The sequence below is a fragment of the Geotrypetes seraphini genome, chromosome 2, assembly GCF_902459505.1.
Source record: "Geotrypetes seraphini chromosome 2, aGeoSer1.1, whole genome shotgun sequence".
Lineage (NCBI taxonomy): Eukaryota > Metazoa > Chordata > Amphibia > Gymnophiona > Dermophiidae > Geotrypetes > Geotrypetes seraphini.
The window spans coordinates 18279241-18298895 of NC_047085.1; the positions used below are offsets into that span (position 1 = coordinate 18279241).

The 19655-nt window shown below is 44.0% G+C and overlaps 1 protein-coding gene across 7 annotated transcripts in view; it reads left to right on the plus strand.

Moving 5' to 3' along the window:
* The first annotated feature begins 276 nt into the window (after positions 1 to 276).
* Positions 277 to 19655, plus strand: part of TSNARE1 (t-SNARE domain containing 1) — an 843012-nt gene continuing 823633 nt past the window's right edge. For 3 of the 7 annotated variants that reach the window (XM_033933058.1, XM_033933059.1, XM_033933061.1), the window contains exon 1: positions 277 to 487. The gene's annotated coding sequence lies outside the window, so the exon portion shown is untranslated. The remainder of the gene's footprint in view (positions 488 to 19655) is intronic. The other 4 variants (XM_033933057.1, XM_033933062.1, XM_033933064.1 and 1 more) reach the window with 2 other exon arrangements.

The window sequence follows — 19655 nt, forward strand, 5'->3', positions numbered from 1 at the left end:
GATTTTTTTTATTTCCAAAAGCCTTTCTTAAAATAATAAGACCTATTCCATTCCCCCCCCCTTCCTAGCCCCAATTTCCCTTGCAATCAATAGGCAGAGTCCTTTGGTGCTCCCTTGCATCTGTCCTCTGGGTTTGCCACCCAGCTCGCTGCCTTTTCCCTATCTCTCTCCTCGGTGCCCCTCCCCTCGGAAAGAAGAGCAGCCGCAAAGCGGCCCAGGAAAAGTGCTCCTCCTAAAAGCGTCCCCCCTTCCCCCAGCTCCGCCGGGAACTAATCTTCTGGTTCCGGGTTGCAGCGCGGTCTCTTAGGCCGGGCGCACCGGGTCTCGCCTGCTGCCGAACCCTTCCTGCTCGCGACGGGGTCTCTCCCTGGTAGCCCAAAACAAACATTATCATTAAAAAACAAAAAAAGAACAGGAAGGCCGCCCAGACTTGCTTCAAACTCCGTTCTCCCTCCCCCCCCTGAAACGAGCAGCATGTCAGGCTGAGGTAAGAACGAAACGAAAGTGTAAATCCTGCTCTTAAGCTCGACTCCCGGCCTCCGAAAGCCCAATGCGCGGCCCTTCGGCTCGGAAAGGGGGGGAGGGGGCGAAGTCGGTGCTGAGTCTTGCCCCCCCCCTTTTCATTTGCACGCTCCGCCTTTCCAGCGTGCCTGACACTCATTAGGTAGCACCAAACAGGGGTGTCGAAGTCCCTCCTGGAGGACCGCCATCCAGTCGGGTTTTCAGGATTTCCTCAATGAATATGCATGAGATCTATTTGCATGCACTGCTTTCAATGCATATTCATTAGGGAAATCCTGAAAACCCGACTGGATTCCGGCTCTTGAGGACCGGAGTTGGCCCACCTCTGAGCTAGACAAATGATGTGTCAGATTACACCTGGGGTCTCAAAGTCCCTCCTCGAGGGCTGCAATCCAGTCGGGTTTTCAGAATTTCCTCAATGAATATGCATGAGATCTATTTGCATGCACTGCTTTCAATGTATATTCATTAGGGAAATCCTGAAAACCCGACTGGATTCCGGCTCTTGAGGACCGGAGTTGGCCCACCTCTGAGCTAGACAAATGATGTGTCAGATTACACCTGGGGTCTCAAAGTCCCTCCTCGAGGGCTGCCATCCAGTCGGGTTTTCAGAATTTCCTCAATGAATATGCATGAGATCTATTTGCATGCACTGCTTTCAATGCATATTCATTAGGGAAATCCTGAAAACCCGACTGGATTGCGGCCCTCAAGGAGGGAATTTGAGATCCCTGCGGGACAATTTCATTGCATCTGGCTTAATGTTAAGCCAGATGCAATGACATTTTTTTGACTATCTTTGCTGGTACCTCTGAGGGTCTGTTCCACTGAAATTACGAATAACATAGTTGGAAGTGTGAGAATATTGGAGGAGACTTGACAGTGAATCTCCTTCTATTAATTAGATATTATATACTATTCTCTTACACATTAAGAAATTTTCACATTTTGTAAATATAGTGCTGTTTATGAATTGACACTCATTAGGGCCACTTTTCCTGCAGAGGAGTCTCTGGGTCGGGTTCCTTTCAGCCGCAGCTTGCTCTCAAGTCCCGACTTAACCTGACCACTTCCTTCCCTGCGCTTTGGCTTGCTTGGGTCTAGTGCAGGGGTGTCAAAGTCCCTCCTCGGGGGCCGCCATCCAGTCGGGTTTTCAGGATTCCCCCAATGAATATGCACGAGATCTATTAGTATACAATGAAAGCAGTGCATGCAAAGAGATCTCATGCATATTCTTTGGGGAAATCCCGAAAACCCGACCGGATTGTGGCTCTCCAGGAGGGACTTTGACACCCCTGGTCTAGTGGACAGCGCTGTCTTTTTGCTGCAGGTGGGGGGAGGGCTTCAATGGCTCGGAGGGTGTAGATGGGCTGGAGTGGGCTTTGACGGAGACTTCAGCCGTTGGAACCCAAGAACAGCACCGGGCAGAGCTTTGGATTCTTGCCCAGAAATAGCTAATAGCAGATTTAAAACTAACAAAATACGGTTTCCAATAACAAATGTCTCTGCTCACTTTTGAGGTAATTGTTACATTTCAGCTGGTAACTTTGAGTATATTTTCTTATCCTAATGTATTACTTATTGCTTGTGATGCTTAATTTACTCAAATGAGTTCTAATCGAATCTTATCTAATCTTTGTTTTTTACCTAATTGTATGGTTACATATGTATATTTAAAATTGTCTACGTATATGCTTTTAGGGCTCCTTTTACGAAGGTCCGCTAATGTTTTTAACGCACGCACCGGATTAGCACGCGCTAGCCGAAAAACTACTGCCTACTCAAGAGGAAGCGGTAGTGGCTAGCACGTGTGGCATTTTAGCATGCACTAAACAGCAGTGATTCCCAACCCTGTCCTGGAGGAACACCAGGCCAATCGGGTTTTCAGGCTAGCCCTAATGAATATGCATGAGAGAGATTTGCATATGATGGACGTGATAGGCATGCAAATTTGCTTCATGCATATTCATTAGGGCTAGCCTGAAAACCCAATTGGCCTGGTGTTCCTCCAGGACAGGGTTGGGAACCACTGCACTGAGGCCCTAACACGCCTTCATAAAAGGAGCCCTTAGTCTTCTATGGCAGTGTTTTTCAACCTTTTTTGGGCAAAGGCACACTTGTTTCATGAAAAAAATCACGAGGCACACCACCATTAGAAAATGTTAAAAAATTTAACTCTGTGCCTATATTGACTATATATAAAGTAATTCTCTTGAATAGGAATCAAATAAACACAAAGAAAGTATTTTATAATTACTTTATTATGAAATATTAAGTAAACAGAATAGTGAAAAATTATAAAATACTTTATTCAGTGCGAAACCTGGGCCTGTTTGGCTGAACACAAAGCTGATATTCTGGCTGGAATCGAAGAAAGACACACACGTAGCTCTTCGTCAACAGCTCTCAGTCTCTCTCTGTATTTGGTTTTTATAGCATACAAAAATAGACAAATATACCCTCCATCCTTTTTATTAAACCACAATAGCAGTTTTTAGCGCAGGGAGCTGCACTGAATGCCCAGCGCTGCTCTTGACGCTCATAGGCTCCCTGCGCTAAAAACCACTATTGCGGTTTAGTAAAAGGTGACCATATTGTAAAATATAGACAGCAGATATAAATTCAGAACTGTGCATAGTAAGTGAAGGGAAGTTTTCATCTCTGGGAATTTACCCAGTTAACTATTAAGTTATTTGGGCAAATTCCTTTGAAAACTGTGGTAATACTGCCTCCACTTTGTTAAATTTAAAATAAAATAATTTTTCCTACCTTGTCTGGTGATTTCTGGTTGCACTTTCTTCTTCTGACTGTGCATCCAATCTTTCTTCCCTTCTATCAGCCTGTATGCTTTCTCTCCTCCACACCTCATTCCCTCCCCCAACTTTTTCTTCCTCTCTCCCTGACCTTTCTTTCTTTTTTTCTGTTTCTCTTCTTTCCTTCTGTTTCCCTGCCTGCCCCCTTTCTTTCTTTCTCCCTGCCGTTCCCCAAGCCACTGCCACTGCCGCTGCCATCGGGGAACAGGACCCACCAATGGATAACAGGCCCCAAAGCTGACGCCGACCCCGACGCATGCTCTCCCTGCTTCGGGCCGATCAGTCTTCCTCTCCCCGACGTCAATTCTGCCGTCGGAGAGGAAGTTCCGCCCAGCCAGGCAGCGATTGGCTGGCCCGAACTTCCTCTCCGACTGCAGAATTGACGTCGGGGAGAAGAAGACTTATCGGCTCGATAGATTACATCGCCAAGACAAAGTGAGTCCTAGGTGATCGACTCACTTTGCCTTGGCGAGCTACTGGCGCCCCTGCCTTAGAACACTGCCTAGGACCCTGGGGGAGCCCGGGTCCCCTGTCAGCTCCGGGCCCCTGAATGCAGGACTGGTAGTACTGCCCTGATGGCGGCCCTGCGGCACACCAGGCAACATCTCGCGGCACACTAGTGTGCCGCGGAACAGCGGTTGAAAAACACTGTTCTATGCATCTATGTTTTACATTACATTACATTGATTTCTTCTATCCTGCCAATACCTTTCAGTTCTAGGCAGTTTACAACAAAAAATTTGCCTGGGCATTCCCAGGGAGTTTACAACGGTGAGGAAAACGGTGACTGCGTTCAAAGAAGCGTGGGATGAACGCAGAGGATATAGAATCAGAAAATAATATTAAATATTGAACTAAGGCTAGTACTGGGCAGATTTGCACGGTCTGTATATGGCCGTTTGGGGGAGGATGGGCTGGAGAGGGCTTCAATGGCTGGGAGGGTGTAGATGAGCTGGAGTAGATTTTGACGGAGATTTCGACCGTTGGAACCCAAGCACAGTACCGGGAAGAGCTTTGGATTCTTGCCCAGAAATAGCTTAGAAGAAAAAATTTATGTATAACAATTTTTATTGAAAGAATCAAATAATCAGTACAATAGGATAATACAAAAATACATTCAATACAATAAGAATTACAATAATATTTCATACAAATTTAAATCATTCTTTCAAATTTAATTTCCATATGAATTGAAGAAAAAATTTTAAAAAAATGTAAATTGAATCAGGTTGGGCAGACTGGATGGACCATTCGGGTCTTTATCTGCCATCATCTACTATGTTACTTTAAACTTTTGCGAGCCCGTGGGTTTAACCTGCTTTGGGTTAAAACCATGGGCTTGCACAGGCAGTCGGGGCAGGCATGTTCAGGGCCCGATTCCTGCTCCTATGCGGTGGCGGCATCAGCCTCTTCCCTCCTTCCCTTCAGTGCGAGCCCGCAGGTTTAAAACTGGCGTGCAGCCCCACTTTAAAACCACGGGCTTGCACTGCGTGGAAGGGCGGCAGAGAGCAGGAGAGTCAGGGTGAGCAGGCAGGAGAGATTGGGGCAGGCAGGCTGGCGGGATCAGGGCATGTAAGCAGGTGCGTTCGAGGTTGCTGTCATCTACTATGTTACTATGTTACAAGGTTGATAGCTTCTGTAAAATCTCATATTTTATTTAATCACTTGTTATATGTTAAACTTCAATAAAAAAAATTTTTAAATTCTTTATTCATTTTCAAATTTACAATAAGTATAACAATATATCCAAACAAATTAACTATAAATATAAGACTTCATAATCATCAATGGTACAAATAATATGCTCTTATCTCCCACCCTTCCCACCCTTTCTTATCATATAATCAATACCTTATACAATATGTAACAATAAATTTACCCTCCCCTCCCCCCTCACGATCAAACCTGTAAATTTAAGGGAAAAATAAAATGTCATCTAATCGGTACAATACTTTGTAAATGGCTCCCATACATCCTGAAATTTCCTGAAAAAACCGCGCTGTATTGCAATAAATCTTTCCATTTTATAAACATGACATAAGGAATTCCACCAGAAATTATAATTTAATCTACTCCAATTTTTCCAATTATACGTAATTTGTTGAATGGCAAACCCCAGTCATTATAAGTAATAATTTGTTATCACTTGTAGAAATCTGACTTTTTGCTCTCATTGCCATACCAAACAGCACAGTAGCTACAGCCTCAGCATCCTGGGGTTGTGGGTTCAAACCCCGCACTGCTCCTTGTGACCCTGGGCAAGTCACTTAATCCTTCATAGCCCCAGGTACGTTAGATAGATTGTGAGCCCATCAGGACAGATAGGGAAAATGCGTGAGTACCTGATTATAAAACCGCTTAGATAACCTTGATAGGCGGTATATAAAAAAAAAAATCCTAATAATAGTATCATATGATAATGCCACTGGGTTATCTAATAAACAATTAATTTGGTCCCAAATTGATTTCCAAAAATTCATAATAAATGGACAATAGAACAATAAATGATCTAAAGTCCCTGCTTCGAGATGACAGTGCCAACATTTATTAGACTTAGAGCTAAAAAATGAAAAGAAGAAGAAAATTTTTTAAAAAATTGATCAGGTCAGGCTTTATCTGCTGTCATCTACTATGTCACTATGTTCCATTGATTCCAGCCAGCAGGAGCCTAGGACGCGTTTGGGTTTAAGAGCAGTTCTTTGACGGTCCTCAATTTAAGGCTGCAACTTCCAAACATGCAAAGGGTTTCTCAACCTTACCCTCCCCCCCCCCAAAGCCAGTCTGGTTTTCGAGATACCCACAATGGATGTGCATGAGAGATTTGCAGACGGTGGGGGGGGGGGGGGGGGGGGGCAGTGCATGCAAGTATCTACCATAATCGACATAGTGGATATTTTAAGATTCTGATGCAATTGCGGTGCCGTGTTTTGGTTGCTTGGATTGCTGCTGCTTGAGTCCTGGCAGTACAGTTACTGTATTTGATGTTAAGCAGCATAAAGGATATAGTCTACTTTCAGAATTGCATTTCTTTATAATTGTTTTTATGGTGGAAAGTAGACTGGGGAAAGTCCCATTCCGCTCCTAACCCCACCCTGGTGTCCCAGATGTACAAACCAAAAATCTGGTAACTTTTTATTTTATTTGAAACGTCCCTGTACATGTTTTAGTTTCCTATGAGGGCAATTAGTACATATTTAATCTACTGCAATTGGATACTTTTTGGGCTGGGAAAAATAAGGGGGATATGTGAATCAGTTTAACGTATGATCTGCTGAATATTACTCTTGTGGAAATTCTGTGCAAAGTTTTTGAAAATTCTGTGCACAATATTTTAAAATTCTGCAAAATTCTAAATTGTTTATTTGAACTGTTTTTGTACAGAATTCCCTGATCAAAAGGCCCAAATCCCCTCCTGCCTTTTCCCTCTTCAGGCTCCAATCTCCCCAGTTTCATCTTTCATGCCAACTGTAGTTTTTTCTCCCTCTAACTCTGTCTTCCACCCACCTCTCATAATTCCTCCCCTCAAGTAAACACCCTAGGGCTATCATATTTGTGAAGAGAAAAAGGATACATGACCCCACCCCGCCTCCACCTTGCCCTGCCTCCCACCTGTCCAGGGCGCATACTCTTTCTATGTTCCTCTTCCATCCCCACAGCACACTCTCACCTTGCTCTACCCTCCTCCAATCCCCATGGTGAACTCTTACTTTAGCCTGCTTCCAGCCCTCACCCTTCCTCAGGGTTCACACACAGCTGTCTCTTTCCCACGACTGTAGTGATTGCACAAAGTGAATTGCTTTACATTTTAATCACTTCTTCATCTTACTCTGGCTTACACCCAACTGCTTATTTGGACCCCTGGGCCGTATGGAGGACCGTGTGGTATACATAAATAGTCTAGGCTGGAAGAAGAGACTCAGCGTGCAGCCTTTCACTTCCTGTTCCACTTGCTGCACGACCTCTGTGGTCGTGGAGAAGACACCTGACACCTGGCCTTCGCACCCCAGATTTAGAGGAGGAAAACAAGAAAAAAAACCATTCTGAACCAAATTGTGCACCCAGCCTCCCTCACTCCCTGCCAGGCTCTGCACCTTGTTCCCCCTTCCCTGACCTGTAACCTACCACCCCCCTTATCTCTGGTATTCTAGTAGTAGACTGGAACAGGAGGGATCCATCCCAGCCAACTAACAATTTTTTCCTCCTCCCCCTGCCCACTGTACTACTTTTTAAAACACTGCCCTTCCTTTTAAAACACCCCCACCCGCCCGCCCTTCCTTTTAAAACACCCTCCCGCCTCGCAATACCTTTTTAAGCACCCCTTAAGCCTGGTGGTCCAGCGGTATATGAGCCGGCAGGAGCATGCTGTCTGCGCTGCTACCTGGGCCCGCCCCGCTTTCAGAATGGCTGCAGTCAGTTCTCGCGGGTCCTTGTTCTCCCTCCCTCCCGATACCTTACAGCCCTCCACCGGGCCAACCATAAGTCCTGGTGGTCCAGCAGTGGGCTAGGACAGGAGGAATTTTTTCTGTCTCCTGCCCCAGCCAACTTCAACAATTTTTATTGCCTCCTGCCCCCTCCTCCCCATCCCGGCATACCTTTTAAATGGACTGGGACAGGAGGGATTCCTTCCATTTCCTGCCCCGGCCAACTTTAAACAACTTTTATCTCCCTCCCGCCCCCTCCTTGTACCTGTTAAGTCCCTGGTGATCCAGCAGTGAACCGCGGCAGGAGCGACCTTCCTTTGCTCCTGCCCGTGCAGAGCTGCTAGCTAATTGGCTGTTGCGAGTTCTCGTGCTCAAGCGGTGGGGGAGAGTGGGGGTGCGCATGGCAAAGCGGTGCTGGGCACCAACCTCCCTCGCTACGCCACCGATCTTAGGTTCTCTTTTTATTGTCATTACCAATAATGATCTTAAACATCTAATTAAGCTAAGATTGGCAAAAGAACCCCTGATTACTACTCCACCTTCACCCCTAAACACCAATTTATCATCGATCCAAATTCCAAAGTTCTTTCTTAGTACAGTAAAGAAGACATAACTAGAGCCTCTCTCAGAATTACAAAACTTTGAGTGTTTATGTTTTCAGTTGTGATATTAGTACTCGTTGCATGAGCATGCTGTATTGAAATGGGTAACAACTTTCACGGTCTGTCGAGTCAATTATGGGAAACCAATAATATAAGAGACAAATTTGTTACAAAAAAGACCCAGACAGGCTCTAAAAAGCCTATTTTTTAAAAAACCAGTTTGTCAGCTCTTGCAGGCGGTGATGGATGATTTGGGATGCAAAGGAGGGGCCGCTCCTTGTACAAAGAGCACTTGCTTAAAATTGAGAGCATCCAACCAAGCTGTTCATTATTGTGAATGAAATATCATTTGCATTTTATGGACAGTGAGGCTCTACTTTTAATAGCCACTGATAACATCATAATACAGGTGTTCACTGAAGCTTGTGCAAACCAAAATAGCTTGTTGCGCCGTGTAATAGAATTGATTCAGCAAATTCCTTTTTTGTCTTCTGGACGGCAAATACATGGGAAACCTGAATAGTAATAGTGGAGTCGGAGTCGGAGGAAATTTCGGGTACCTGGAGTCGGAGTCTGAAGTACAAAAAACTGAGGAGTCGGAGTCGGAACATTTATCTACCGACTCCGTTTTTGAACTTGGCATACCAATCACGAGCGATTCTTTCAGCTATAGCACCCATTATATACACAGCACAAATGTTGCGAGCAGCTTCTGCGGCCTTAGAACCTTGATTAAAAGCAAAAAGAAGGTGGTGTCGAAAGTGCTCATTTCTCTCAACTTGACATTCCATTTTAACGATCTGAAAATTAACCAGTGCTGTGGAGTCGGAGTCGGAGGAAATTTCGGGTACCTGGAGTCGGAGTCGGAGTCTGAAGTACAAAAAACTGAGGAGTCGGAGTCGGAACATTTATCTACCGACTCCACAGCCCTGATAGTAACTGAAAGTTGCTTTGGTTTTCTTTGTTACCTTCATGTTTACATTTTTATTCTAGTTTCTGGTGCAACATCTACTGTTTAAAAATTGGTTTGAATGTAGCTTAGTACTTGTGGCTGGACATGAAGTCCAAGCTATTTTATGTTTAAATGTATTTATTAATTTTCAGTGTGCAAGCAAACAACTACAGCAAAAAGCTGAACACTTATATTTATGCATAAGTTATATCATCACACCCCCCCAACTCCCCCCCACCCCCCCAAAATTAAACAAAAGAGATCCCGAGTACAGGAAACAAAAGAATAATCAAATTATAAGTTCAATAGTCGACTTCTGGGCTGGCCATAAGAGTAAGACTCGGCCAAAAGCTATTTTAGGTAGCACTAGCTGATCACTCGGCGTTGCTCGGATATTTATTTATCCCAATCTTCCGGTATCGATAGAGTTCTGTTCAGTGATTGCGCCTGATAAAACGGGAAGGATTTGATTGTTTATTTCGTGGACATCTTCATTTTTAGCAGCAAGAACGGCCCTCTCTATGGGGCTGAACTTGGACTTTAACGACATCGGGAGTGTCAGTATTCATCTCAGCGAGCCCGAAAACTGTGGGTTAGACACTAATATCTGTTGTTTTCGATAATTTTTACGTCACCCCCTCCCAACCCCACAGTATTTTTTTTCCCAGATAGTAAGTCATATGTATACCAAGTTTGGATGAAATCTCTCCATGTGTTTCAGAGTTATGCTGGAACATACATAAAGTAGATAGGCAATTATAGTATATCATGATGGTGTTATTTCATATAGAGTCCTAATTTTAGGGATAATCTCTTATATTTTCCCTAGTAATATAATACCCTTTCAAAGCTTCTCAATCCTCAGAAACACTACTTTGTGTTCAATTATTTCATTACACAAAGCTTTATGTATTATATCTTCATAGGATCCAAGATTTTATCTTCAATCAATTTTTTATAATAATTCCCTTAGCGCGCATGCGCACTTCAAACCAGGAAAGAGACTTGAGAGTTCTGATCGATAAGTCAATGGAGCCATCCATGCAATGTGCGGCAGCGGTGAAAAGGGCGAACAGAATGCTAGGAATGATAAAGAAGGGGATCACGAACAGATCGGAGAAGGTTACATGCCGCTGTACCGGGCCATGGTGCGTCCTCATCTGGAGTACTGTGTCCATACATGATGAAGGACACGGTACTACTCGAAAGAGTCCAAAAAAGAGCAACTAAGATGGTTAAGGGGCTGGAGGAGCTGCCATACAGCGAAAGATTAGAGAAACTGGGCCTCTTCTCCCTCGAGCACAGGAGATTGAGAGGGGACATGATCGAAACATTCAAGGTACAGAAGGGTATAGACTTAGTAGATAAGGACAGGTTGTTCACCCTCTCCAAGGTGGGGAGAATGAGGGGGCACTCTCTAAAGTTGAAAGGGGACAGATTTCGTACAAACATAAGGATGTTCTTCTTCACCCAGAAAGTGGTGGAAAACTGGAACGCTCTTCTGGAGGCTGTTATAGGGGAAAACACCCTCCAGGGATTCAAGACAAAGTTAAACAAGTTCCTGCTGAACCAGAACGTATGCAGGTAGGGCTAGTCTCAGTTAGGGCACTGGTCTTTGATCTGGGGGCCGCTGTGTGAGCAGACTGCTGAGCACGAAGGACCACTTTTCTGACCCCGTAGTGGCAATTCTTATGTTCGTATGTTCTCCGTGCGTCCGTAGCTCTGTGGCCGGCAGAGAAATTATATTGTAAAGCAGAGCAGTTGGTAAAGCATGCGGCGCCTATGTGCACGTTCAATTTACTGCGAGTGGCGGTTTACTTTACCCAGCAGCGGTTATTCTGTGCCGGTTGTCGTTTCCAACACAATGCATGATAAAAAAAATTATAAAAGGTAGGTGGGAGAAGGGGCATGATCATTGACATCCCCCCTAACATCCCCAATATCCCCCCGACATCCTAGACCTACCCTGACATCCCCCTGACATTACACACACACAGAAGGACAGGGGGCCAAACAGACGGGACATTGACAGACTGACAGAAAAGATGGCAGTGAAAAACACACACAGAAGGACAGGGGGCCAGGGAGAGAGATTGAAAGAAAAAAAAAAAAAAACAGACAGCGGACAAGGAGAGAGAGAGAGACAGACAGACATACAGCGGCCAAGGAAACAGACAGCAAAAAAAGACAGACAGACAGCGGACAAGGAGAGAGAGAGAGAAAGACAGACAGCGGCCAACGAGAGAGAGAGAGAGACACAGAAAAACAGACAGACAGCGGCCAACGAGAGAGAGAGAGAGACAGAAAGGCACACAGACAGCGGCAAAGGAGAGAGACAGAAAGAAAGACAGCGGCCAACGAGAGAGAAAGAAAGAGACAGAAAGACAGACAGACAGACAGTGGTCAAGAAGAGACACAAAGAAAGAAAGACAGACAGACAGCGGCCAAAGAGAGAGAGAGAGACAGAAATACACACAGACAGCGGCCAAGGAGAGAGAGAGAGAGAGACAGAAAGACAGACAGCAGTCAACGAGAGAGAGAGAAAGAGACAGAAAGACAGACAGACAGACACACAGACAGTGGTCAAGGAGAGACAGAAAGACAGACAGACACATCTATTCTAACATCCGTTAATGTAATGGGCTTAAAGGTGAAGTCCTTCATAGACAAGTAGCTATCCTCATAGACCACTCTCTCCTAGTGATTTGTCTATAAGGGACTTCATCTTGAGAAAGCATTTTGCGAAACATGTCGGTGAATTAATTGTCCCCGACCTAGACCACAAAGAAAAGCTAAGTAACAGCTAAGACTACTATAATTATAGGCTTAATATCAATAAATATATTGATTAATATTTTAGTTTGAAATTCAGAAATGAAATATATTTATATAAAAAAATTGATCGAAGATAAAATCTTGGATCCTATGAAGATATAACACACAAAGCTTTGTGTAATGAAATAATTGAACACAAAGTAGTGTTTCTGAGGATCGAGAAGCTTTGAAAGGGTGTTATATTACTAGGGAAAATATAAGCTCTTATATTTTCCCTAGTAATAGAACACACTCACACACTCACACTCTCACACTTTTATATAGATAGATTATGCTAGTATGATTTTATTTTCTTAGATCCCAACCTCACTGCCTCATATCTACCTGCACCATTTGCTGTTTCTTGTTTTGTATAGACTTTTATATAAATGTCTGATTTTCATGCAGTTTTAAATAGATAATATGGCTCTTTCTTCACTTGCTTCTTCTTGGTTCTGGTTCATGGCCACCCTAATAGTTCTTCCGAAATTTCAGCTATCAATGAGAAATTAAAACAGATTCATTTTTGGCTTGATAATAATAGATTATCCTTAAATATTAATAAAACTAATACCTTGCTCTTCCCTTGGAAAGACAATCATAAGCTCGCTGTTCCTATTTCCATCCAAGGGGTTACTCTTAAGCAGATAAATAAGATTCGAATTTTTGGTGTGATTTTAGATGAAAATCTAACCTACCATGACCATGTTAGTTATGTGGTTAAAGCTACCTTTTACAGACTTCACCAAATACATAGAAACATAGAAATTGACGGCAGAAAAGGGCCATAGCCCATCGAGTCTGCCCATACCAATGACCCACTCTCTGATTCTTACTCCCCTATAGATCCCACATGAATATCCCATTTTCTCTTAAAACCTGACACGCTGTTGGCCTCAATCACCTGCTGAGGCAACTCGTTCCAATGATCGACCACCCGTTCGGTGAAGAAGTACTTCCTAGCATCACCTTGAAATTTCCCTCCCCAGATTGAGGATTGCTTTACTACATCCCATTGGTCTCTGGATTCATCTGCTGCTGTTGCTAAGGAAGAAAAAATTATGTTCTTACCTGTTAATTTTCTTTCCTTTAGACGCAGCATATGAATCCAGAGCCCCACCCTTTCTGGATATTGTCTGTTGGTTTTTTCTTTTGCAACTTTTGAAGTTTGTTATTATTGATGGTTGTATTCTGTATTATTACCTTTTGAGATTTATTATGGGAAAGAAGTTTTTTACATGCTATGCCTATTGATGGTTGCAGATGCTTGGGCAAGGAGCTATACTGAAGATACAGGAGGAGTGCCAGCCAATAGGACCACCTGTTAATCATTTTCTCTATCTCCGCCTGCTGGTCGATGTGTGCTATCCCATTGGTCTCTGGATTCATCTGCTGCGTCTAAAGGAAAGAAAGGTAAGAACATAATTTCTCCTTTTTCCCCCAAAAAAGTGGGTGGAAATAAGGTGCATCTTATGAAGTGAATGCAAATCCCCCTTACTTTCTACTTTCCTTTCTGCCAGACGATTTCTCTCATCAGTTCTCTGATACTTACTGGGTTGAAAGCAGAGCACTGTGGGCGTTGTGCATCAACGGAGGAGACGAGCAGGTAGTGATGGGAGGGAAGTAAGGACGTGGCACTCGCAGACACCAAGCTTGAGCTCGGCCCTCTCCACTCCGGGTGTCTTGTTCAGTGGGGGCTCGCCTCCCACCTCCAATCCGGGAAGGGGGAGAAGAATAAGTGCTAGGCGCCTAGGCAAAACACCTGACAGCTAGGGTTGGTGTTTTTAGATAGAGGGAAATATGATCATCACCAAGCCTCTGGTTCGTCTCCTTATTCCTGGGTCCTAGCGAATGTGTGGGCATTAGGAGGGAGGATGGGGTCGACTTTCCTCCCTAAATGGCTCCAACAATGGCTGAAAGCTGCTAGGCGGAAAACGCCATCTTTCCTGTTCCAACTGTTAATCCTGTCAGCAATGATAGAATGTCTGGAATGCGGACAAAATGTTTGGTGCACTCTGTCCCGCCCCTTTTCCTGTAGCAAGAGGTGGTGGAGGGGGAAGTAGCATCAGCAGCAGGGATGGCCACGTGCGCAGAGCTGTACACCTGTAAATACCCGCGGCCCCATTGGTCCTGCAGTGTGAGGGGAGTCCTTTCAGCTCTGCTCTCCTGCTGTGTGGTGGCTCTTTGACCTCTGCCCAATGGTGGTGGTGTCTTCGGCTCTTTGACCTCTGCCCAATGGTGGTGTTGTTTTCTCGCTGCTGGTCTCACCTCCTGCTTGGAGTCCGACGCAAAAGAACCGAAATCAAGGCAAAGCGGCGAATCGGTTCCTTTGGGAGCGGTTAACCGTTTCACCCTGCAGTTGTTCCTTGGCCAGCAACAGCAGTCTTGACTACGCCCTCTCATCAGGAGCCTGGAGTCTCTGGGACATTGGGAGATCTTCTGTGGCCGGCCTGCCCTCCCGGACTGTCACTCTCTATTATACCTCCCTCTCTGGTATTTTGCTTTTCTACCTGTTGTTATTGCTTTCATTATTTTAACATATAGTTTGTACTACTACTTCTTAGGCACTCTAGCTACAGTATATGCTTGAATATAAACCGGGATTTTGGGGCCAAAAAATTGACCCATAAATGGGGGTCCCAGTTTATATTTGAGCCAATACACCCTCTTCCAAAATTATTGCAGGCCGCTGCCAGGCTCTGCACCCTGCCGCCCTCCCCTTCTTAGCCTCCTACCTCTACTGACGATCGCTGGTGGAGGTACAGCGGGCAGGAGCAAACTTTCCAAGTTCCTGCCCCGCTGTTAACTGGCTGCCGTGAGTGTCTTCGGCCGCTGAGAAGCGCAAGCAGGCGCGTGATTTGGCGCTGCTGCTCAGTGCTGAGCAGCTTCCTTAATGGTTCCCGCAAATTCTTGCATCGAACTGAAAGGAATTTTGCAGTATATAAAGTTTTATGTTATGTTAAAAGTGATGATTGATGAAAGGGGGGCTGGGACGGAATTTAAAGGTGCCGGATATATATTAGTAAACAATTTGGTTCAGAATGGTTTTTTTCCTTGTTTTCCTCCTCTAAATCTAGGGTGCATCTTGTGGAGTGAAAAATACGGTATTTAAAACGATTTACTAAAGGAAAGGCATTTCCTTGTTGTCTTTCATAGAAAGAGACAGACTGACCCCCTCCCCCTATACACAGATATGAGCATTTTGGAGCTGCATCTAGAATAGCACAGAAATTAAATTTACATTCGCAGTAGCGACTGGTGATCTAATTCATTTTCATTGTTGTTGAAGCAGAGAAAGGCCATGTGCATAGTTGAGCAAGACTCTGCAGAGTCTCTTGTACATCTTTTCCTCCGCAAAAGCCATTGATGAAAACCTTGCCTTTGCACTAATACAGACAATTGGTAGCATTTTTATCAGCAATCATTTACTTAGATCTGGGGGTTCCAAGATACCATGTTTCCCCGAAAATAAGACCCAAAAAACGAACTAGGGCTTATTTTTGGGATAGGTCTTATTTTTTCCTCTCCTTCACTCCAGTTCTTCCTCTTTTCTTTCTCTCCACCACATACTCAGCATCTTTCCTCCCCTCTCACCCATCCCCTTGTGCCTTCCCTCTGCAGCATCTTTCTATCTCTCCCTCCCTCCCTCCCTTCCATCCCCCTATGCAGAACCTTTGCACTGTCCTTCCCTCCCATACCTCGTGCAGCAGAACACTTGCACAGCTTCTATCCCTCCCTTCCGTGCAGCAGTACCCTTGAGCAGCTGCCCCCGCCGCACAGCCAAACACCCGCAGACCCTTCCATCCTTCCATCTCTCCCTCCCGCCCGAACCCCGCCGACCGCGAGACCTACATACCTCCCTCCGAAGAGCAGCATCAGCAGCACTCTAAACAGGCTGCTTCGCGGCCTTCTCTCGCCGGGCCTTCCATGTGCCGCGTTGCTGATGACATCAGATGCAGCAGAGGGAATGACCCGGTGGGAGAAGGCCTTAAAGTAGCCTGTTTTAGAATGCTGCTGATGCTGCTCTTTGGAGGGAGGTATGTAGGTCTCGTGGTTGGTGGGATTCGGATGGGAGGGTCAGCGGGTATTCGGTGGCGGGGGGAAGCACTGCTGCCGGCGAATCCAGGGATATTCGGGTTAGGCTTCTGGGGACTAAGGCTTATTTTTGGGGTAGGTCTTATTTTCAGGGAAACACGGTAGTTGCCAATAGCCACATGATTGCAGCAAATAGAGTAAGATTGACGTGGGGCATCCCAGCTGTTCTGCTGCTTAGGAGATGAATGAAGGGGGAATGACAGACGGAGATTAAGAGAAGGAAATAGCAAAATAATGGTGGAAGGTAAAGTGTTGGGAAGAAAGAGAAAATGAATAGAAAGGGTGGAGGACTGATTGACAGAATGAAAGCAAAACAAAACTACTACCGTACTATTAATTCTTTCTAGAGTGCTACCAGACGTATGCAGCACTGTACAGGGTCTCGAAGGAGACAGTTCCTGCTCGAATGAGCTCGCAATCTAATGAATCAAGACAGGACGCCACGGTAGGGGGTTACAGTTAGCAGGGGATGGCTAAACTGCTGGCTAGGGTGATGAGCAGAGGAGGGAAAAAGGCAAATTTGTTATACATTTCAGGATGGGCAACTGGAGGCTAATAAGCTTCCTTCCAAAACCAATTTAATGTACTGAATGTGTTTAAAAGTAGTGTTCTCCTGCAGCTGCTCCCTGATAGATTTAATAAGGTGTGAGAGTGCAGACGGGCTCTAGGTAGGAAGGGGAAAGCCCTGAATACACACTATGTATCTTCTGGCATAGTGTGTTATTTTTAGTGCTGTATACACAAGAGGAGTATTTTCATGTTGATAGCTTTTCTGAGTTATCGGTGGGACGGTTATAGAACTACTTTAATGCACTGAAAGAAAAATCTTTCTGCTTTCATTGATAGAGAAACACATAGGACCAAACCATAATCTTTACCGTGTATTAAGGCAGGGCTTCTAGGACAGCGTTTCTCAACTCGGTCTTGGAGTACCCCCTCTGCCAGGTTTTCAGGATATCCACAATGAATATGTACGAAGGAAATTTGCATATAATGGAGGGGAGTGTGTGGCGCAGTAGTTAAAGCTACAGCCTCGGCACCCTGAGGTTGTGGGTTCAAACCCAACACTGCTCCTTGTGACCCTGGGCAAGTCACTTAATCTTTCCCTGGGAGAATGGTATAGAAAGTGAATGAAAAAATAAATGTCTCTCCCATGCCTGAATGAATGATTTAGTTCAGGGGTCTCAAAGTCCCTCCTTGAGGGCCGCAATCCAGTTGGGTTTTCAGGATTTCCCCAATGAATATGCATCAGATCTATGTGCATGCACTGCTTTCAATGCATATTCATTGGGGAAATCCTGAAAACCCGACTGGATTGCGGCCCTCGAGGAAGGACTTTGAGATCCCTGATTTAGTTGAACAGTTAGGAGGTTCCCAGTTTTTGTCTACCCTGGATCTAATGAAAGGTTGCTGGCAGATTCAAAGAAAACACTGCTTTCATCACTCACCAAGAGTTGTATCACTTAAACCCTTTTCCTATCGTAATAAATTTTACGTTACGCTGGTTACAATCGTAATTATTTTAGCAAAGTTTTGTTTTATTCACCGTTATCATTTCCGGCTATTGTAAACATAATGTAAATAAGCCATAAGTCTGTCAATTCAAATATTTTGTGTTCCTGGCTCTTTATTAGTCCATGCAGACTGTTTATCCACGATGGCAACGACATTTTTGGAATGTCCCGTCAGCCGGGACACACGATAGGAAAAGGTTAAGATACTCTCATTCGGTTACATTGAGCTCAGCTACGTTTCAATGGGTAATGAATCGAGTACTCCGGCCCCATTACTGATATGCCTGTGCTTATTTAGATGACGTGATCATAGTCCAGAGAAGAGAAAATGGTAAAACTAGAGGACATAATTTGGGGTTGCAAGGAGAAAGACTCAGGACCAATGTTAGGAAATTCTTTTTCACGGAGAGGGTGATAGATGCCTGGAATACCCTCCTGAGGGAAGTGATGGTGGGTGTTGGCAGGGATAGGCTATCCAATATATCCCCTGCTGTTTGACTAAGAGTTGGAAAGAACTGTTGAGTGATTATGTATAACAATTTTTATTGAAAGAATCAAATAATCAGTACAATAGGATAATACAAAAATACATTCAATACAATAAGAATTACAATAATATTTTATACAAATTTAAATCATTCTTTCAAATTTAATTTCCATATGAATTAATTCAATCTTATCTACACCCCCCTTAATAAAGAATTAAAATAAATAACTGGAATGTAATTAGTAAACCTAATTTTCATAATAAATCATTGATAACCAAACTTCGAATTTTTGGTGAAAGATTCTGAATATAAGGATCCCAAACGTCCATAAAAAGACGAGTTTTTTTAGGCGAACCTCGAACCTCCCAACTCTCAAATAAAAATAAGCGATGTAATTGATTCCTCCAATGCCAAAAACTTGGAGATTCTTTCTGCAACCAAAATTGCATAATACATTTATACCCAATGATTAATACATGGACTTACTGAACTAATTTGCATCTTAATTTGCATGTGACCAAAAAGTAGTAAAGAGGGCCATTCAAAAGTGGAGAAAAGGACTCCTAGATGTTCCAATCTAAGCTATAAGGGAGAGTAGGATTTCCCTCCCTCAGCCTTTGGAAGTCTGGGGACGGTTTTGTTATAATAGAAGTGGTCTCTCATTCTGATTACACAGGAGGACAGATTATAGGACTCCTGGGAGAAGAAGCCCTATGGAAGGGAGGAGAGACTGGTCTCTGAGCTCTTAGAGACAAGGAACCTTACAGACTAACCCCCTGTAAGCTTACTAGTGACCAGAAGTGCGCCCGTCGACATTCACTCCCGCGGCCTGCATCCCGAAGAGTGTAGCCCCAATATTCCCACTGAGTTCATGTGGGCAAAATCTTTTTTCTTGAGCAAAGGACCGAGTTGATATGAGCAAAAATTTTCTGTTAACATTACCCTGATGACATTATATACACTGTATGTTATAAATTAAGAATTACAAATATAAATAAAAACATTTTTCTGTTAGCTTTCAGAGGCCAGCACTTCCTACCCCCCAGTCAAGACAGTTGTTCAAAAATGTATTAGAGTTGGTCCAGTGGCAAGATAGCATCTTAATTTTATTTATTAACTTTTATAAACATGGTATCGCTCTACTTTATACTGAATTAAAAATAAAATTCTTTTCATCTACCTTTGTTTTCTGGCCATTTACTTCTCTGGTTTCTGCTATCCACCATCTTAAGATTCTTGCCAGGATTTTTCTCTCTTCCTTTTCTTTTCATCTGTCTCCACTTTATTTTTCTTCTTGTCTAGATTTTACTCATTCTTGCTATCTAGTCTTCAAGCTCCTTCTTTTTTACAGTCTACCAGCAGCTTTGCATCTCTTTCTCTCGCACTGGGTCTCCTATTTCACTTCCCTATATTTCCAGTCTTCACTGACTGCTA